Source organism: Lepisma saccharinum, chromosome 8 (genome assembly GCF_977018435.1).
Source record: "Lepisma saccharinum chromosome 8, izLepSacc3.1, whole genome shotgun sequence".
NCBI classification, from domain to species: domain Eukaryota; kingdom Metazoa; phylum Arthropoda; class Insecta; order Zygentoma; family Lepismatidae; genus Lepisma; species Lepisma saccharinum.
In genome coordinates this window covers 71316023-71333658 of record NC_139236.1, presented here as the reverse complement: position 1 = coordinate 71333658, position 17636 = coordinate 71316023, and the positions used below count along the sequence as shown (strand labels likewise).

The 17636-nt window shown below is 39.7% G+C and overlaps 1 protein-coding gene across 1 annotated transcript in view; it reads left to right on the top strand.

The window, feature by feature from the left end:
- The window catches only part of LOC145991541 (putative G-protein coupled receptor No18), a 322406-nt gene that overhangs the window by 46642 nt on the left and 258128 nt on the right, over positions 1-17636 (top strand). The gene's annotated exons all lie outside the window — the stretch shown is intronic.

The following is a 17636-nucleotide window of genomic DNA, read 5'->3' as shown; positions in this document are numbered from 1 at the left end:
TTCTTTAATACATATAGTATTTAAATACATTTCATAATCAATTCATCCACCTTTTAACAAACCAACAGCAAAAATGATATACAGTAAATTGTCTCTCACATGTGTGTGCTCAATTTCCTCAAAACGATTGTTCATACATTTAAAACAAAACTGTTTAGCAACAACAGTCTGAATTACACATTTGGTCTTACTTCTCTATCTAGTAATTTACAATGCATTATAGAAAAAAACAATATTGCGAGCGATGCGAGCAAGAAAATGTTCAGATCCAATTTCTGCAAACTTAAGACACTATTGATTTAATAGGGTGCAAATAATTTCATGGGCCTCCATGGCGTTCTTTCTTTTACTACATTTTACATTCAGATCATTCGGTGCACAGGTCCGACTCCTACCGTCTCCTAGCTACGGCTCTGCACTTGATTAGATTGTAAGATAAAAACAAAATGCGAGCGAAGCGAGCAAGAAAATTTGAAATCGAGTGGGGGCAATTGCCACTCTGCGTCGCCTGCAGGCTCTCTTGGCCGTCTGTAAGAAAAATGCAAGAACTATATGAAAACTAATTCCATCTTAAGCATCATTTTGTCCTGCAACTCCTAGAATCTGCTAGCTTTGCTTTTCTTCATTTCAATGTTCGCTCCCCTAGAATTGGCTTCCGTCCAAGGTGGGGGGGGGGGTGTCGAGCAATGTCCCCTGCCCCCTGTGGTTGCGCCACTGGCCGCAAATAATTCCACGGGGCGCCATGGCATTCTCTCTTTTACAACTTTTTTATTTACATCTTTCGGCGCCCCCTAGCTACAACTCGGAACTTGCTAAGAGTAAGAAAAGGAGGCATTGCGAGCGAAGCGAGCAATACATTTTTACAAAATGTATTTTTATTTACATAACACTTGAAATCGAGGGGGGGCAATATTACCTCTGTGACCCCCTGAAGGTGCCCTTGGTCATCAATGTTTGCCCCTCTTGCCCCACTTTAATAATTGATTTCCGACATGGTGTTTGGTGTATCCATAATCTGAATGTGGCCGCACTGCACAGCCAACACTGGCTTATAATCGCTGGAGAATTTTCAGTAAGCTTATTTGGCACCAGTGAGTCTCGGTGATCTAGTCGCTAGGGGCGTCTGACTACCACATGGGAGACCCGGGTTCAATTCTCGTGGATGGTGATCTAAGGTAATCTTGTCACCGCGTAAAGCGGCTCTGGGTCTCACCCAACCTCAAATCAATGGGTACCTTTATTTATTTATTTATTTAATTGAAACACAACAGGCGCATGCCCAATTACAGTGTTCAATATGGGATGACACCATTACATAAACAGAAAATTAACAAGAAATATGAATGACGCAATATACATTTTACATTTAAAAACAATTGTGAGAAGAAATTAATTATTAGATTATAGAAGCAAAGGGAACACAGAGACAATACAATAATAAATGAAGCTAAACTGTTGGATATAACCTTACAAGCTGAATGAAAACCAAAATTCAATGAACAAAACAAAACAAAACATACAGAAATTCAGCGATTAGATCTTATGTTACAATTACATTTAAATATGTCTACGCTTGGATTATTCTTAGAAACTGAATTAAATAACTTGCACATTCTCCTCATGGGTTCAGCTTCGGTCATATTGGTTCTTCCAAGGGGAATTTGAAAGAGATCAGTTCTGGGCTTAACATACAGTTTGGCACATAAAAATTTAAATTCGACAACAGATTAAAAGAATCTATTTTACCATTGATAAGCTTGGAGAGAAAAGTTATTTGACTTGTTTGCCTCCTTTCGTCGAGTGACGGAATATTAAAGATTTCGCGTAATATGTTGCTAGGAGTGAGTTTTGGATATGTACCATCAAGTTTAAATAGTAGATATCTGAGAAATTTATTTTGAAGCTTTTCTAATTTTTCGATATCTTTCTTGAATTGCGGGTTCCAAACAAGAGAAGCATATTCGAGTTTAGATCTGACGAGCGTATAATATAGCAAGAGAAATGTGGTGTAAAGGCGGCCGGAGCGTTGTGCTGATCACATCACCTCCAAAATGGCTAGGAACGAGAATGTGTGGGACCCTACTTCCACATCCCCTGAAATGTACTTTCATGGCACGGTGCAATATGCACGGGGAACTTTACCTTACCCTAGTTGGCACCACTGAGTGAATATGAAGTCATTACATGTCTCTTTGTGATTAATGTGATATTTATTCTCGGGGTGTGACACATCGAGATAACCTTTAGCGGCGGGTCAAGCACAATAATCGTACGAGAAAAGACAACAGGGGTTGTCAATACAGGTCGGCCGCTGCAATATTTGCCACATAAATCATGCGAAGCTCTAAGGGAATATCGGAAAGAGGAGGGGGTTGATGAACGACCTCGTATTTCGCCAGACGGTACAGTATAAGTTTGGAGTGCGGATTTAAACGTAATGTAAAGCCGAACGCGATGGTTCACGATTTGCATCGAGCTTCAGGTGTGTCGTCTAAAAAAGCTGGAAGTGGACGGCTTATTTAAATCTGCGTTCAGTGTGCCATTTGGGTGGAATTATGGGAGAAGTAATCGCCTTCAATCTGGTTGCCTATTGTCCGGCGTCCCCTGAAACGGATTTACGGAGGAACTGGTCGCGGAGTAACAGTTCAATAAACCACAAGTGTCTGTAGTTTCGGACGCGAGCTGCAGATAACGACTGTAAAGTCTGGGACTGAGTGACTATTATCTTCCATCCTCGTTGTTGACCACGGGTGTTAGTTATGATGTTATGCTGAATTAAGATAACCCGTAGATCGGGTACTTGTGTAGGAAGGAGATTTCGTACCGGTCGCTGAATTTAACTCCATCTAGGTGGTCAGCTATTTTTTTTTCCAAACAGGCATAAACAGTGTCAAGATTTTGAATGTAGGAGTAAGGAAAGTGCAGGAAGCATCACGATGTGTGCGTGTGTGTGTGTGTGAATGAGTTAAAATGTTTTAGTGGTCGGCACGTATGCGCCCTTCAAATCTAAAATCCTTACCTTAAGTGTTAGAGAATTAAGTGTTACAGAAGGGCGTAAAGGGCCCATTTCCAAATATTAAACGTTCAAGGTTGTAACGGAAAATGAGACTAAAAACTTCCTCAGAAACAGTGTAAGAGGTCCGCTCTTCTCAAAAAGCTAAAAACAATAGTTACAACACACTTACGGTCTCCCAACATGGATGATAAACAGTTGGAAACATTATAAAAGTTTGTCTGAGGAAACTACGACACATTCAGTAAGGATATGACGAACACTTAAAGTAACATTACAGAAACAACACAGCGAGGGCAATGGCAGCATATGGCCATGGGTGAGACGGCTGTGCCCAATTCGAAGCCGAGTTCTCGACGGGAGGGGCGGTACGAGGAACGCCATGCACAAGTGGTGGGTGTTATGGCGCGAAACTTGTTACCTGATACTTCATCCCATTCTTCCTGACAAATGTCAAGAAGGTATCAACGAGACACATTCTGGAGGTCTCTGGCTGGAAGGAGGTGCACAAGAACATTGCCGTCTGGGTCTGCAGACTTGGCGGCAGCAATTACAAAAACACACACAAACATAATATATACAGTGTGTCCCTGTAAAACACCGAACTTTTATCACGTGTCAACCGGAAAACCTTTCTTAGTAACGTTTTGTTCGTTGAGAACCCATTTAGATGTGAAGCCTTTGAAGAACATTAATTCCTATAATTCATGTTTTACGCTTGCCACAGTCAGTTTCAATATCATGTGATCATCTCTATCATGATTAGCCTAAAAGTTGCAGAAAAGGGACAAGAAATAAGAAAAAAATCTAAAATATCTATTGCCTGCATAGGTTATGACAACCCATAACAAATTTGTCCTGCCCTTACGCGGTAAGGAAAAGAACGAAAATGCCTTACTGGAATTCCGAGGCCAGGTCCCGTGGGAAGCGAACTAGTTGCAGCGGAGACGTCCTGGATGGATGTCACGATCCTGTCTAACGAACCGCCCAGAGTTCGAAACCAAGTATTAGTGCTTTGCGTCTTAAAGGAGTTTGAAGGCCATGTTTCTTCTTTGTGTCTTGTTATTTCGAGGCCAAGTCCTTTCGTTCAAGTTTTCCCTGTATAAGTCCTAATGTAATATATGAGAATCAGGTCAGCATAATGAATACATTTGTTAGCACGACTTGACTACTGTGCATCAGTTTTTCGATATGTTGGTTTCGAGAGAGAGAGAGTTACATTAAATCCACGCGTTGATTACAGTCTATAGAGAGAGCCTAACTACACTAATATTAACGCACAACACTCTTATGAAGGAAAAGTACCTTTTTGCAAATGCATTTGCTCGTTTCCAGCTGAAAACAATATGGATAGTTTGTATTGTGTGACAAAAGTAGTATATTTTCCTATCAATCACGATATTATTTAACACATTGTGCTTGATGCTCAACAGAAAGTCGTTCGTAATTATAAAGATTATTCTTATGTAAATTAGACAATACAGAGGACCGCCATATACTCTTACGTTAATTTAATGCTACTTTTAGATGTGTCTCTGGGTCCTTTTCACCCACCCTCTCCCTTAAAGTGTCCATGGCCTGTACAGATTTCTGAAACGCTCCTTTTTAAATCATCATCATCCTTGAAAACCATCATGAACCAGACTATTCAATATGTACGGGAGAAGTGCCGAATATCGCACCCATTTTGTTTTCCGTACGTGGCAGAGCAAAAATAGGCCAAAATGAAAAAGTCACAAGGGCAAAACAAACTATGGAATGTTTGCCAAGACGTCTGATGGTTCGAATGTTTTGCAATATATTATACACATGCACATAATGTTGTAAGCAAAATTCTACGGACCCCTGTGCGATATTAAGAACACATTCTGTAACAGCACAATTTTCCAAGACTTTATTTGCCGAAAGTAAGGACAAGAAGTAATAATGTAGTATTTCATTTAACAAACGTAATAGTAACTGCTAAGGTCCTTCACATGACAATACACGTGTGTTACAAATTACAAATGAAACATGGAAATTGCAGAATACAAGTGTGTTACAAATTACAAATGAAACATGGAAATTGCAGAATACAAGTGTGTTACAAATTACAAATGAAACATGGAAATTGCAGAATACAAGTGAGTTACAAATTACAAATGAAACATGGAAATTGCAGAATACAAGTGTGTTACAAATTACAAATGAAACATGGAAATTGCAGAATACAAGTGTGTTACAAATTACAAATGAAACATGGAAATTGCAGAATACAAGCTACAAATTACAAATGAAACATGGAGTGAATGCTTTGAAAAACCATCTCTTTAGATCTCATAGCGATGATTGCGTTCCTCATGTTCTCCTCGGACTACTGTTTCCTTTTCTTTCTATCCACCTGAAAGAAAAATGGAGAAGTTCGTGAGGTTATGTAAATTATGTAATTTACTTAGACTAAATCATTACACTCATTTGGTACTTACTAATTTGGAACAGAAAAGTCCAGATAATACTAGTGTAGAAAACTTAGACAATGAGAGGTAACCCTGCAACCAACTTGTTTACGTTGTCCTTAGTAATGACTCCAATGGGACCTATGCTATTCGTAATTACGCACCCGTGTGGTATTTGGAATAACTGGGAAAGCCAATATGGCACCAACGTCTAACACAAACACTTTACACTACAACTACATAATGTACACATACCATTTATGCACTAATTATATGACTATATCATACCTTTGACTACAGAATATGTCGTTGACGACAACCTTGCAAAATATTTTGGGCTTCACCGAAATTTAAACCTCTCGTGCTTTTTTTCCCACCTGCACGGAGTGCGACGAAACCCCCTCTGCTGAAGTACCTACCTCAGTCGATTATAGTACAACTGTTCACACCAGAGTGCAGCACTTCCAGGCCGAGATATGACGGGGTACAGAATTAGGAAGGGGTGTGATAATCGGCACTTCTCCCCTATATCAAGGTATAAAATCTGTACATAAATTTGTAACAATAATTGATAAAATATGTACCTAAATATGTATTATCAAAGGAATATACAACTAAATATGTAGTATCAAAGAATATGTAACATTAATAATAATCGATTATCCAAGCAATTTAAACAATTCTGTTGGATATTAATTTTATTTGAACATATTAAACAATTTATGGACATAAGTTTTTCAAATTAAAATTTGTATGAAATTTATAAACCCAAAAATGCACAGCAACAATTTTGTCAAGTATTAATTACTTTTTATATTGCAAATTATTGTAAATATGTAAGAGACCTTTTTGTAACTTTCGAAACAAATTGTAAAAAGAAGCGTCTACAGAAAGAACAATCGAATGACAATACATAGCAACTTTTGTACTTATTTTTACAAGGGAACAAAAAGGCCGCCCCCCCTGGCGGAGTTGTTAGCACATCGCGCTACGACGCCAGGGTCCCGGGTTCGAATCCTGACCTGGACATGGATGTTTGTATCATCACTCATCCCCATCTTCGCAAATTAGCCGAAAGTAGCACAAAAGGCGAAGTAAAGTAAAGCGAATCAAATCATACAAGGGAACAAATATATTGCGTAACTCGCTACGTACAGGAAAGCAGCTTTCTTGTCTACCGATGCCAAGTTTCTAGGTGCTTTCCCTAAAACTGCATATGTAACCAGAAGGAGGGAGAAACTCCAGCATCTTTCCATAAATAAAGAGTTCCCATTTATTTTATTTTTCCTTTTCTCTTTTCTTCAGCCTCTCTTTTATCTTGGCAGTCACTTTTAGGTGACCGTAAGCACTATGCATCTCATTGATTAGAAAATATGACATGACATGAGCTACACATTTTCTTCATGTTTCAGAGATCGAAAATATAGGAAAAAGGATAAAGATAGGAAAAACTTTCTGAAGTATGTTGCTTTATGTAAAATAAATTAGCAAATATGTAAAATATGTAATATCCTGGCAAATATGTGAAAATATGTAACATAAAACTTATACAAAATCATGTCAGTTATGTAATTCGTTGATATTTTCCTGTTGAAGGTATGTATCTAGATTATGTAATTACATACAAATCCGAGATCTAGTTATGACTAGGGCTGAGCCGATATCACTTTGAACTTATACCGTTTAACTTATCGAATTCCACTGATACTGCTACTTGAAAATTGTAATAATTACAAGTTTTCTCTAAACATTGATTAATTTAGTGAGTGAGTATTTCACTCTAATTACAGGCATTAATATAGCAGAAATTATGTAATTTATATTATATTAATGTAATTTATATAATTTAAATATTACAAATATATTTTGCTTCAATTTTGGCAATCGGCCCACTGTCAAGCAGAGGCCTGCACAAGACCTGGAGCAGACCCGTTCGCGAGACATCGCTCCTGAAATGCCATGCAACCTGCGCAACACCCTCGCTTGAGCACCTTGCCTGACCCTCTGTCCAGATCGTTCTTGGCAGGTATTGAAAACCCGCCGGGTACCCGCAGTCGTAAGATACCTAGTAGGTCTCAGTGCGTTCATTCAATCAACTGCACGCCCCTCCCTCTGCATGACGTAGTTGCTTCGAGTCGCAACTGCACAGGGCGCACACCTGTCTGCAGTGTTGCCAACTGCACTAGATTTTCACTACTTAAAGAAGGGAACTCAAAGCTTCGTATGCCATATCGCCAATGAAATAAGATTTACGAATGTTGCTACCCCCCACACACATTGAAATAACTTTTCCGTGGCACAGGATCCATAAGTATATGTCGTAAACAACCAATATACGTATATATAGGGATATAGGGCAGGACTGAAACATGGCACGTTCGACGTTGAGGTCGCGAGTCGAACAACACACTGTTCTACTGCGAACACCAGGGCCGAAGCCAGCCAGGGGCATTGCCGTTACCTTCGTTTGGAGGGGGGCAAGTACTTGGATAAACGTGCCAACAACAACAATAACAATAATAGTAATAAAGTAGCATGAAAGGCATTATTATCCTCATAAATCATGCAAAAAGGAGTTAGAAGTCGGTTCTCACGCATTTGTGTTGAAACAGAGGATTAGAAATATTTTTTTCAACACGTCAATTTCACATTAGCTAATAATGGAAAACAAGCGCACAAACTGTTTTTGATAGAAAGAAAGTGCATGATAAATGCATTCCGAATGTACATACGTACATATGGCATGTAAAATTTCTATCTACAATATTTTCTCTTCACATGGAGCGACGTAAAATAAGAAATACATATGCTAACACTAAATTGTGTACATATTCAAAATTTCATTAAAGCACATATATTATTTAAATACATTACATAATCAATTCATCCAACTCGTAACAAGCCAACATTAATAGCAAATAATATTACGGGCCGCCATGGCATTCTCTTTTTAAAACTCCTCTCACTTAGACCGTTCGGCGCCCAGGGCCGACTCCCGCTACCCCCTTGCTACGGCATTGAACTTGATGAGACTGTATAATATATTATAATATATTTCTACTTTCATAAAATTTGAAATCAAGGGGTTGCAATCACCCCTCCATTCCCCCTCTGCAGGTACCCTTGGCCGTCTGGAAGGAAAATGCAAGAAAAATATGAAAATTAATTCCATCTTGAGTACCCTTTAGCCCTGCTACTCTTAAATTCTGCTAGCCTGTTTTTTCGTGTACTTTAATGTTTGACCCCCACCCTGGCCCCTCCGCTACACTTTATTTCCGTCCAAGGTTGTGAGCAATGCCCCCTGCCCCCCTCTGGTTGCGCCACTGCGTGCCTGGTTAAGGCACCATGCAATGAAAAACAATTAGTTTTCAGTGAGGAGATTTTTGTTTGCTCGATCATTCATTTAGATAAATGAAGCTGTAATATTGCGTGCATTTCCTGGCAATCAGATAAAAACTGCTTACGCTGAACTGAAATCGCTAAGTATATAAATTCTCCTTGGAGGAGAGAGCTCTTCCTAGGACTTCCATGTAGGACTTCGTAGGATTTAGGAGCTACGTAAGTAGGCAACACTGGCTGTAGCTGTCCGCGTGGTGATGAAACACCTGGAGCGACACGCTGCCGGAGGGCTGTTTCCTTCCAACAGGTTTTGCAGGCGCCCGGGTCTTGTTGAATGCTCAGTTACCTTGTAAGCGCAGAGCGCCTTGAAGACCAAGAACCCGGGTAAAGACGTAAGTCGACTCGTTGCCGTGGGCAGGCGAGCAGGTATACCTGTCCTCGCGTGCAAGCGGGCAGCGGGTAGGTAAAAGGCAGACTATGCAGCCCTCTACTATCAAGCAACAATTTAAAATTATTAGACCACTCAATAAAAGACATTCAGATTAGTTGATTAACTAAGCAAATAATTAAGAATAAGTTATGTAAAATACAGAGAAATAAACGTTAGATATGGTGCTGGAAAAACGAACCGAACACCTTTCCGTTACGATATTTGTTGCATTGCCACCGGATTTGGAGTCGTGTTGTCACATTTGGCAACGCTGCTTCTCCGCAACTGTCCGACCGGTACCAGCACCCGAACTACCTTCACGCCATCTTGCAGCGCCGCTTGGAAGCAGCTCTGAGCCTCAGGGTTCACCACTTTGTCAAAGGCAAGACCAAAGAAAAAAGGTGAAAATGAAAGATAACGCAGACTACCGTTACGTGGCCAGAAAGTGAGACGCGGCGGGCGTATTATATTTCGTTTCGTGATGAAATACTCGACCATGATGCACCTCGAATCCCAGCTTGATCTCCCAAGATTCCAGCAACAGCTGCTGATGGTGTGCCTGGAGGCAAAATATCAGGAGGGGTTGATAGAAAAACAGAACGTGCTATGTAAACGAAAGTGGGAAAAGTCAAAAAAAGAAGGGGGGGAAGATGAATGGAGCCCGCAACAGGATCCCAGGAAAAACAAAATGAAAAAGTTCCGAAATGAGAAAGTGTTGAAAGCTTTAACAATGCGGGAGAAAGTGGAAAAGAAATTGCAGAAGCGAAACAAAACAAAATCCTCCAAGAATTAAATTGAAGTTCAGGAATGAAAACGCCAGGAATGTTAAAATAGAGCCCAAAATGCTTTTGAAAAGTTTTTTTAAAAATTTAAAGAGAAGAACAATAGTTTTTTAACACAATGCGAATAAATAATTTAATGCAACCTTCTTTGCTTGTAAAGAGTAAAGGATAGCATTGCTAAAGATACAATAAGTCCCGCAACTTGGCGGTGTGGTCTAAGGCCTCAGGCTTTGGGCTCGGGCTACTGGATGCACGCTCGTTTGACTCTCATGGGCGAAGCGTAACAACATTTCTCCTGAGATTTCTGCTTGTGTATGGGACCGGTGGCCACCCACCATCGTGATGAAATTGGAGCGCTACGAATGAGTAGCGTAACCCGGTTACGGAAACCGACAACAAAGACCGAGGGTTCGTCGTGCTGACTACACTGAAACTGGTTGGATGATCTTGAGGCCGGCAGTCAGTAGGTAGGCACTGGCCCTCACGGGCAGCTACGGCACGGGTTATTGTTATTATTAAAGATACAATAAAACACCTTTTCTTGTAACGATAGGAGTTTCAACTAATGTTTAGCTTTGTGAGAAATAATTTTGAAGATATATAGTTTGCAAGTAAGCATGCAAAAAACGAAGGTCGAAAATTTGGAAGTGAGTGTTATTGAGCTATTCTGCAAACTGAATGCAAGGTAATATATTCAGAGTAAAATCGCAAACGGACGTAATATCATGAACTGATAAACGAAGCATAAATTTTGTTTCACTCGTAACGTCTGTTACGTTTGATAGGAGGGATTATTTTGCAATTTCACCAAATTAGCGCATTGCGTCCCGTCACACCGCTGTTATCTGGTTTTCTCTCCCACAGGACATTCGGCTTCAGGCTCTATCTCCCCAAAAAATAAAATCCTGAGCACGCTACTGCTCATGGTTTTGTTATAATCTTCAGTTATAACAAACAGGAAACAGTAGCAATAATTTCATGCCAAACACAGCGTTGTCACATGAAGAGTTTTCTCAGCGCAGGGAAATTCAAGTACAATTTTTAGGTAGAGGGAAAGTGATTTTTTTTTTGAAAATATTGTAATGTTTGTACATCTCTCTTTCCTTCTAGCCAAAGGAAAGTAGAACAAACTTTAATTTTACGTAATTACGTATTTATTATTTTGACTTCAGAAATTCAAACTATTAAAATTGTTGTAGTAGCACAGCTACTTAAAAATAATATTAGAAGCTATCACCAACAAGCGAGGTTTTCGCCGATGGCGTACTGATAACATTGTCGTCTTGTAACCAAGGGGTCAGGGGTTCGATACCCGGTGGATCACGTAGTGGTTCGGATCCCACTTTAAACTGTAGATCCAGTCCAGATTAGCCTGTGTGTGCATAAAGAGGACTTAAAACAACGTATTTTGTATTGTGTTTGCATGACATACAATTTAATAGCAATAATCATATTTTTTCATACTTCCTTATTTACTCATTCACTCAAACATGCATTTCTATTCTATCTTTGATTAAGTTTTAAAAGTCAATAAACATAATAATAATAGTGCTCGAAAAAATCATATCTGAAGTTGAAAACCGGCCTCAGCTACACGGATATAAATATTTTTCCAGTTCCATCAATAAACACTGAGTGGAGATTTAGCCCCCTTCCAAGCATAGCTCGTTACAGCTAAATGTAAAAAATATTCCCTACATCGTCTCTGCCCCGTAAATCCTCTGGGGATATCGACTGCTCTGTGGATATGTCCCGGTTATGAATCCATTTGAAGAATTATGAGGGTACTTTTGCGGTACGTTCTGTGCCAAAAGGAGAAAAAAAAATAATAGCTCAATACAGGTGGCTACGATATTAGTTCTGCGCAGAATGTCGAGAATTTTTTTTTTTTTCATTATCGAATCCAGTACTGCCTGGAGAAAGCCAGTTTTGCGTCTAGACGGTTTGAAATTGCAATAGTTTCTCGTGAGTTTTGGCTAAAGTGTATAATTATATGTCGCTTCTCTGCTACTTTTAACTAATCGCGGAACTGTGAAGATGAGATGAAATTGATGAAAGGACGCTCAGACCGGGATTCGAACCTGGAACTTTCGGTTTTCAGATCGAATGTCGACCATTCAATTGCTGTCAAAATACATTCCATTACTTTCCCTAGGTGCGCCTCTACTCTTCATTAGTATATTAATTAAATATTTGATTTCTATTTTATTTTTATCTCTTCTCCTGTCCTCGTATTTACTGGCCAACCTCCGTGGCGGAGTAGTTAGCACAGCGGTCTACGGTGAAAGGGGTACAGGGTTTGAATCCCGGTCAGAAGATGGGTGTTCCTTGTAAGTGTCCCTTCATCAATTTCACCATATCCTCGTCTTCGCGATTAGCCAAAAGTGTCAGAGAAGCTAAAATAAAATAAACCAAATCAATCAATCAATCGTATTTACTTATGATCCAAATAATTTGTAAAGTTACAGTCTTCAATACTACAACTTTGTCAATCTTTTTTCTCAGGCTACCAAGACAGTGTGATTTTCATTTGTGCATTGTGTATATATGTGTGTGTGTGTGTGTGTGTGTGTGTGTGTGTGTGTGTGTGTGTGTGTGTGTGTGTGTGTGTGTGTGTGTGTGTGTGTGCAGTTGGATGATATGTATATTTTGTGACATGGCATTTTAAGCTACATCTAATAACAATGGAGGAAAGATAACTTTAATTTCAAGAAGAAGTTTAAGATATAAATAACATCAAATCGGGCAAATATATACTCCCAGCCTTTCGTATTTTGACCATTTTGGTTAGGGGTGGATCCTATTTTTATGAAACCTGCTACATGGATTGTGGATAAAAATCAAATTTGGTTTTCAGTAACTTTTAAAAACCAGTTATTTACGAAGCATGATATTTTCAAATGTGTAAATCTCAGGAACAAATGCTACTTCCTACCTAGGTTTTAAAAGCCTGCTACAATGTCTGTTTTCAATATCCTATCCAGTGACCAGTATCTCGTCACGAAATAGCGGCCATGAATTTCTCGATTAGGTCAGAAGTAAACTCCTAATTAGTGAATTCCAGCTTTGAGTACCCATAGGACCAGCCCGAAATATAAAAAATCCTCCATAATTCCACCAAAAGGCCACGCGTAGGCTTTTGTACTTGCACAGTACAGCCCATGTTGACATTTTCTTGTCTCAACACAGTTTTTGAGCATTGCAATGTACGTGGGTCGTTCAATATATAAGTTTCCGTATGCTGTAAATAAAAATACTTTTAAGATACATTAGAAAACTATACATACATGTATAGGAGGATCCTTTCTCACTTCTCCATATAATCCCCATAGAGATTCAGGCATTTATCCCACAGTTGCACCAATTTGTCCATACCCTTTGCAACAAAATCAGGGCTCTGGCTATTGAGCACTATTCTCACATTCCGCTTCACTTCTTCATCTGTTTCGAAACGAAAACCTTGCAATTCAGGCTCAACACCGAAAAAAGATGGAAATCACTCGGCGCTAAATCGGGGCTGTGTGGAGGGTGTGGCAGCCCTTCCCACCCCAATTCTTCAATTTTGTGTTGGGTTTGCACTGCTGAGTGGAGGCGAGCGTTATCGTCAAGAAGAATGACACCAGCTGACAGGAGACCTGGTCGCTTATGTCGAATTGCGTTTTTCAGTTTATCCAATGTTTGACAATAACAGTCAGCATTAATTGTTCTTCCTCGTTCCAAAAGTCCATAAGCAGAACGCCCTTAGCATCCCAGAAAACGGTCACAAGCACCTTCCCAGCTGATCGATCCGTCTTGAACTTCTTCTTCACAGGAGACTGTTTGTGCTTCCACTCCATGGATGTTCTCTTGAATTCGGGAGCGTAATGATGGACAAATGTATCATCCCCTGTCACAACACGCGTGCACCATCCATGCTTCTGAACTCCTTATGACGCGAGCCCGCATTTTCCGAACAAGCATTTGCTGTTCGCCCTTGAGAGCATGCACCTTCACGTCTGATAACAAATCGATTATTGTTCCTTGTAGACGAAGGATGGCGCTTGTCAACCATGTGCTTCTTTTTAATGGCATTGCTTTATACAATATTTTATAGCACAGGGAAACTTATATATTGAACGTCCCTGGTATATGAATTTTTTTTGTGTCAATGTAAAAATTGTTATCCAGTACTGTTTTGGAAAATAAAAGTAAATAAATTAAAAATATGCATGAGTTAAATAAAGAATTTACATTCCATAACGACATTTCCTGGTGTTTCAAGCACTTGTATAGCTGTAGCCCCTTCCCCGTAAATGCAGGCAAATGATCAACACTCCTTCGTTGCCCTGAGTTACGCCAGGCATGCCAAGGGCAAAACTATGAATTCGTCGGAGCGTGATTCGCATATGTATGTCGTCGCAGTGCCATAGATTGTTTCGTCCCCGAGTTTGGGGGCAAAATAAATGTTTGTTCAATGCAGGTAAATAATTTTGCCGCGTCCAGTAAACAACAACAAATATACAGGACGGCTTAAAGAATTTACCTCCCGCGGCCTAATTTGCACGGCGGGCGATAAATAATTAATAGGGGCCCAATGTAGGAATTCTCGGCCGTTTACGTTAAATATTTGCTCTGCTTTGGAACCTGCCGCTTCTGTTTATGTGCGCTAATAGGGCGCTCTTCAAGGGATCCAATGTGTACGCGACTGTTTTCGAGGTTCGAACCTGGAGTTCTCCGAAAGGAACTTTAAGCCCATGTTCCTACTTGCTCATTCCCTTTGCTTGTATTATCTCGCCTATTCTTTCCCGTGTTTCTTTTCACATTAATTCTCTTCACCAAGGAACTCGGGATTTGATTGCCTATTGGAGCAAAAATATCTCTGTGTGTGCGTGTATATACGAGGAAAAGTCAAAAATTAATTTACACCTACCCGTAACATTTTGTCTGAAAGAGAACGTGGTTAGACTCACAGTTTCCTTGAAAAGGTGGAGTAACGCTTGCGCCGTGGCTGTTACGGATCTGACGTTAACCTTGGTGAACATATCACGACAAGTGACGTCCAACTGGAAGTGCGCGCAGACTCGTTTCTTGTAGGCAGTAAGGTGTAACTCTACTGAGATTCATAGCCAATTGCATGACGTGTATGGCGATAAAGCAATTTCGTGCCAGGCGATCGCAAAATGGTGTGTTTTGTTCGAGTATGGGCGTACGGATATTGAGGAAGACTACCAGGAACAACGAGGGACAATGTAGAACGTGTTGATGAACTGATTCATAGTCCAAACCTCGGACCCTGTTATTTTCATTTCTTTTGGCCTGCGAAAGAAGAGCTTGCTAAGCGGCGATAACATTCTGAAGAGGAAGCTAAAACTCCGACGCAAGAATGGTTATCGAAAGTTTGGCGGGAATTCTTCGAACAAGGTGCAGAAACTCGTGTCATGTAATGTTAAATATTTGAACAGACTTGGTGATTATGTAGAAAAAGTAGTTTTTGTATGTATCGTCATGTAAATACAAGAACTATCCTCCTTATTCCATACGCTATTTTTCCTGTTAGTGCAACTAACTTTTTGACTAACCCTCGTACATGTTTCATCTGACACAATTAACTGTCCATTTCATTTTCGGTAGAACAATAAGTCTGCAAATGGACTACGCTATGAGCACTCTACCGGTGTGGTTAATCAGGAAGAAACTAATAATATCACTTTTCTTTTTATTATAGCTATTTTTCTTGTACAATAATTATCTTAAACACACTATTCAGTCAGTGAAATATCATATTACTGCCGCATATAATTCTAAAATCACCATTCTGTAACCGGAAAGCACGTGCTGTTCTCTTGAAATGATGCACATCCAGGTAGTTCCATAACCTAGCAAACAACATCGATTGGATGTCCCTGCAAATTTTATTTGCCAGTTTTGACGTGTATTCATTACATACTTATATTAACTATAGCAATACTCTTTAAACTTTTAAGGGTACAAATGTTGGATTTTTTTAATATTAGGGGCATTCCATGTCAAATAATCCCGATTATAAATTTTAAAAATTAAAGGCATTGCTATAACTTTATTCTATCTTGTGAGTGTACAATATAAAATTGTCATTTGGATAAAATTTCAAGCATTATACATAATTAAGTATTTTATAAACTGTTAGTTTATTTTATCTTTATGAATTACCTTTGTATTTATTGTGTCCTGCCGTGACACCAAAAAACAATTTATCCTGAAAATTGTAGCGAGTGCACTCACGGTCCCCGAAATGACGTGTCAATCATACCCCGGCACGGGGCCAAACGTCGTTATGTGTACGGGAAACCGGTCGTGACTCACGGTCCAGTTATCAAGTTCGGTACTGAGACGGTCGTTTATTGTCATACTATTGCGAGGCGGAGATTAATACCTTGAAATGTTACACTGTTTTGTTTACCTTTGATATGTAGATTCGAACATTCATAACACACTAATAGCATAATATCCGGTACCTGAAAAACGTCAAATAACAACACTGACGAACGGTAAAAAGTGAATATATATTGTAACAACAAAAAAATATTGCAATCAACAACTGTTTACAAAGCCTCCTCACTCTCACAACATTCACTCTATCTCTCTTTCACACACATGAGGTATTTTTACATGTGAAGTATGGATACAAATCATGGATCTCATTAACATATCATTCCTTTTAATTTTTTAAACCTTTATGTGAATTTAGGGCATTTGTCTGCCAGCTCCTGTGCTCTTTTAAATTAACTTGAGTGCCAGCCCTCGGAAAGCGGTTAACTAAGACAATTGGGTCGGCGTGGTTAAATCTTTCGTTCGACTGAACGTTTGCACCCAGTCGTAAGCACGACATTATACAAGTTTCTCGGACGGGGGTATTACACACAAGCCTCTCTCGTCCAATGAGAACAACTACTCAATTACATAGTGATGCAAAAACTTAATTGGCTCCAGCTGCCGGAATACACAAATCAATCGTCGGCGCGAGCAAAAATTACCTTGAAAACCACTATGCAACAAATAATACTATTTCACGCACACGACCTTGCAATAAAAACAACTACACTTTCCACAATTAAAAAGGACTCATCAGTCAACTATTGACAAATTAAATGGCGCGACGGGGCGGTCGGTTACACAAGAAATGGAGCACACTTTGACAATTTATACTAAATATTAAAGAAATGAAACGGAGCTTCTAACCCTGAATGCAGACAATTAAATTTGAACATCTGAACATGAAATTACCCTTTTTTATAACAATACCAAAACAATTTTTAGACGCGGAAGTTAGGTTTGGGATTTCCTGAGTAACTTTGCGAATAAGTTAGACTTCGGCGTTAACTGTACGGTGTTGATACTAACGACGCACGTTTACATGTACATGAGACCCTCTGAAGTATACTGTACCAGACTCTGCTACATGGCGTGGTCATTCATCTCTCCTGGACGCGGGACTTGCACACGGTTCCTTTGTGGCGAAATTGTCCTCCGAGGTCGATCGCGACGAAGAATAATTGCGACGATATGGTGTACTTGCACCTCCTCAGAACTTCGGGCGTTCCTCTTGTCACTAGCGTCGGGTGTACGTGGTCACGCGTCGGTTCGGAATCTCTCTGGTGACGGGCTTCGATTCGGCGTCG